This window comes from Humulus lupulus, chromosome 1, assembly GCF_963169125.1.
Source record: "Humulus lupulus chromosome 1, drHumLupu1.1, whole genome shotgun sequence".
In the NCBI taxonomy this organism is placed as follows: domain Eukaryota; kingdom Viridiplantae; phylum Streptophyta; class Magnoliopsida; order Rosales; family Cannabaceae; genus Humulus; species Humulus lupulus.
Window position 1 is genome coordinate 146751034 of NC_084793.1, and position 5101 is coordinate 146756134.

Consider the following 5101-nt stretch of genomic DNA (forward strand, 5'->3'; position numbering starts at 1 on the left):
CCTTGAAGCACACCACAACACCCTCCCTTTTTCTTTCTCTCTGCCTCAGCCCTCAGGCGACAAGCAAGAACAAGGGCCCAGATGTGGTTCTCTTTTTTCTCTATCTTCCTCTCCATGCATGTGTCATTCTCAGGTGGAGTTTTATTTTTAGTTATATATATAACTAATTAACCTATGTATACATATGTTTGTTTGACTAATTAACCTTAGTTTTTTAACATAAATTTCAATGTTAAGGTCTACCGATTGAATGATGATGGAAAATGGGATGATCAAGGTTGGGCATGTCACTCTTGACAATTTAGAGGTTTGTTCTTTTCCTTGATCCATTCTTATGCACATTTAGTGTTAAAGAATTTTACAAACCCTTTCAAATAGAGTTTTTTGGTGGTTGCTATGTATTGTTTGTATTATGACTGAATGTGAATATCATTTAGTCATTATTACACAACGAAGAGAAGAGCTTAGTTTATTTGTTTGTGATGGAATTACTTTTGCATTGTATTAGTGCATATGGCATTTTTTGAAAGCAAGAAGGTATTTTTTGAAAACATCTTTGGTGCATTTTGCTACTGGTTTAATGACATAGAATATTTTTTACTGCCTACATATTGTAGAATTAAACATTCACATAATAAGTGAAAATAAATGCTAACATATATGTAATAATAAGTTTCTTCTTTCATTTGTGAGGAGACTCGTACAACTAGAAAGAACAGTAGATGAAAAGCAGTGGAAAGGCATAACTGAGTTGTAACATTGTGTCAAATGTAGGATTTGTAGGAAATTTCTGAGGTAATGAAACTATACCTACATAAGCCTTCTTTCTTCCAGCCACTGCTTAACTGGCATAACTTTATCATTTTCATCCTTCCACTCATTGGCCACCACAGTTGCTATGCGGTTTGCTGAAACTTTTACTCTTGCAAGTTCTCGCTCTAGAGTCCTCTTTTCCTCTTGAATTTTTTACTCAAATGAGGTTAGCATACCATAATTGTCAAAAAGAGAACAAGTAAATTTATCTAGACTCTCATTCAATTCTTCTATCTGTCATTTGTAATCGTGAATAGCATAGACTGTGACTCCTCCAGCTAGAACAACCTCCTCAAGTTCTTGAATGGTTTTGCTAAGCTTTTCCACCTCCTGAACCTTTTGGTGGTTTGTTTTCTCAAGGATTCTATTTTCTTCCTGCACATGTTACACATGTCAGTTACCTGGACAATTCAGCCTCACCATATGTATATACCGAACCAACGAAATAGAATCTGGTGTGATGTTATAAATACCTGGCAGATCTCAATCTGTCTCCTCAACTCAAAGTTCTGGTTTCGAACCTCTTCAACTATCAAAGTTCTTTCTAAAGCACTTCATAAAATCCTTTCTGCTTCAAGCAGAGCTGATTCTTTTGACTTGGTGTGGCATTCCAAAGCCTTCTTATCTTCTTAGAGGACTGCAATCTGATGATATTAACAAGAAAACAATTGAAAAAAAGTAAGTGCTTGAATTCTGGCCATGACTTGTCAAAATGCAATTTCTCATGTAAGGGAATTTCCTCTTTAAAGTAGTACCTCACTCTTGTACATTTTGATTTCAGCCTCCAGAGGAGCAACAACAGTAACCAAAGGAAGAGAGTCATCATCCTTTTGATTTGTATGCACCCTTCTAAGAGTTGCTTCAGCAGCAAACTGTGCGGTCAGCCCGTCTTTTTTGTCATTTGTTAGTCTCTTGATTTGAAGATTCTGGGTCATATTTGTACATTACAAACGCCTCCATTAGATCTTATTTGAACTACACTCATAATGTTTGAAATTATCTCATGAAAGACCATAACTCACCTTGTGCTCGAGAAGATTTTTAGTGACAGAGACTTTTTCATCCATTTTAAACCTCGTTCTTGAGCTGGAAAGGAAATAACAACACAAAAACACTAACTTTAGACACAATTTAAGTTTTAGAATACTGGATTTATTGTATGTGAAACTCAAGTGAATATAGTAGGCTGGCAGAAATTTCTTCGGTGCCTCTTCTACTGCCTTATCTTTAAGAGTTTCAGTTGCTCTCAGTAACTTGATTTCACTGTGAGCAACCCCCAACTCCCTTTCCTTTTCTACAAAATGATGGAAAAAAATAGTATCACTATAAATGCCTCTCAGTTTACTTACAGGGTTGTATGAGCTCATTATTAACTTGTTAAAACAGTAAAATACAAATATACTGATAATACATATTGATATACATTCATTATATTCTCTTAATGGCAACAAGTTATTTGAAAAGTTTGATTTTATTTGCACTGTATTCTCTTTTCTTATTTATAGCTTTGGTAAGTTATAGTTTATATGATAGTTATGGGATTGGCTTTGCATTCACTTGTTATATTTTAGTTTTCATCTTGCAGTTGTTCCCAAGCTTTGTTTGAATCTTCATTTTGTTTTCTATTATGCTTATTTATATTTTGATATTTCTTCGATAGTTGATTTTCTGGCATATCAGGAACTTGTTACTGCTTGGGTTATCATCTTGGCTTGCCTTGTCCATGGGATTGACCATTTATTGGGTCTCTCATTTGGTTTCTGTTTAGTTTTTTTTATTTGTCATATGTCTAATAAGTTTTTTCCACTATTGATATATGTACAAGTGTGCAAATTTATAGGTTGAGTATGAGCTATCTGATAAAAAAGCAGTTATGTGAAAGATAAAATACAGTCTATAAAATTCACTAAACTAATATACATCTTTTGATAAGTCTTTAACTTTTATGAAAACGAAAATTCCAACTTTTTTCTGTTGATTCACCTTCATCTTTTGACATTTTTTCTTTTAAGAATTCAAACATCATTGATGGTTTTAGTTTTAGTTTTATTTTTCTTTCAAAATACATTAGCCAAACTATATTTTAAATGCTATTGCTATTTTCCTTTCTATATTTGGAAGCAAAATGTACAAGTTATTCTAATTGAACTCATAGCAAGAATTTTTTTTCGTAAATAATTTTGTGATGATGTTTTAACATTTAGTGTTGTATTTAATATTATTATTATTTTATATAAAGTAGTTACCAAGGCATGAGTAAAGTAGTGCTTCCTGCCTGTGGACATATTTTTGAATCTAGAAGAGTGAAGCTTATAACAAAATTTGGGGAATGGTATCGAGTATACCTTTCCTTTTACTTGGTGTTCTGTAAATTACAATATTTATAAAAATATTGTGTATATTGGCTAATATTTTGACCTATACAAAAAATATAGAATTGAATTATAGTAGAATTTGGATTTCTGAATTCCGTTTTGTTCATGTTGATTATAGTCAGCAATGATTTGGATTCACACAACCGTAGTTGCTGATATATTAATTAAGATGTGGATTCCCTTGTAATTCTTTTTGGAATTAAGATATGGATGAATATGAATCATATGACATTTTTTGCTGTTATGTTAGTCCAGTGTTGGCTAATGTTTATTTTGCTGTACAGGTTAGTCAGCTTGGTGCTGCAGCCCAAAAATATCAAACAACTACTCAAAATGCTTCTTCCACTCTCTCACTTCCAGAGATGAAAAATAACTCTAATATGTAGGTTTCTGTACAGTTACCCATATGATAAATGTATTTTATTGATCAATGTTAAATTTTGGCAATTAATGAATAGATTCTGACATTTCTAAATAGGGCAAGTATTCTTAGCTTAGTTCTTTATAGAATAATGCATTTGATAATGTTTTTCCAATTTTTCTCAAGCTCCCTTGGGTATATTACTTAATTCTGTAGTAGGATTATTTATTTTGACATATTTAGGTCTTAATGTGATGTAATTCTTGCTGCTTTCTATATCTTCAGTCTCTCTGTGTTGGATAATTTTCACACCAATAAGGGTCACGTATTTATTTAGATCATTGGTGTTAAATTTGTTATGACTCCTATGCAGTATGAATTTAATGATTTGACTTGACTTTAAATTTCCTAACTAGATTTAAATGGGGCTAATTGTATGTTAGGTTTGTGGCATCAGCTCGCCAATTGGCGAAAACTTTGGAGGTGTCGTTGGTGAATGATTTAGGCTATACGAAGAGATACGTACGCTACTTGCAGGTAATTTTTTCCTTAAAGGAAAATGTATATCATTAGTGTTTCAGTTTTTGTTTATGATTGTGACATTTGATTATTTATGGGTGTGTTTAAGGAATCTGCTAGTTTTTGGTGAGATATCATTAAATGTTATCAAGACACAGTGGCAAAAAGTTTCACTTTCATCTTTATGTCATCTTTATAGCATAGTAATATTTCAAGTAGTTTCTTTTCACAAGTTTGGAGTGTCCAAAAAATATCATATAATATCTCATATCACTTGTATTTTAGTTACAACCATCTTTCTAAATAGGTTTACGTTTGTAATACTTTGTGAATGCATATTGAGAGAGACTTAGAAATGTTATAATATATGATCAGACTCAACTCTAAGACAACTTTTACATTAGTAGCTTTTTGGTTACTGTTTTATTGATTTTTTGTTTTTTGTTTATTTCCATCTCTTTTAAATTCTAATTACATTTATGCTTGCATTTCAGATTTCTAAAGTGGTTAATAGTATGAAAGACTTGATTGATTACAGTCGAGAAACAGGGATAGGACCTACGGGTAAGTTTAATGCAAATTAATCCTATTTAGATTTAATTATCTATTATTTTTTCGTATCGCATAATTTTTTAAAGTTGAGATCTACTTTGGATTACCTTACTCCACTTTTCTTTTTACTTATAAATTAAGCTTATAACAATGTGCAAAGAATTTGGTTGTAGAGTAGAAAGTTTATTATTCATGTTATGTCTGCCATTCGCATGTCACATTTCCCTTTTTTTTTTTTAAAAAAAATACTGTCCAAGGATTTGTGTGAAAGTTAAATAGCTTGGGAATTTGAGTCAGAAAATGTCCTCGTGAAATTTATGTGTGGTGCATTGATAAATTTTAGATAACTGCTATGGCCAACTCTGTTACACAAATGTTAATATTAGTTTACAAGTGAAGTTGCACTAGTGGCCAACTCGTCAATTTTTTTCTTGGGAAAAAGGTCCATCTTTATACTCCAACAAAGGATCAATCGAATAAT

General features: G+C 31.9%; 1 pseudogene; it reads right to left on the minus strand.

Annotated features, from left to right (window-relative positions):
* Positions 1–810: 810 nt before the first annotated feature.
* LOC133823214 (microtubule-associated protein 70-5-like) lies at positions 811–2812 on the minus strand (annotated as a pseudogene).
* Positions 2813–5101: the final 2289 nt, after the last annotated feature.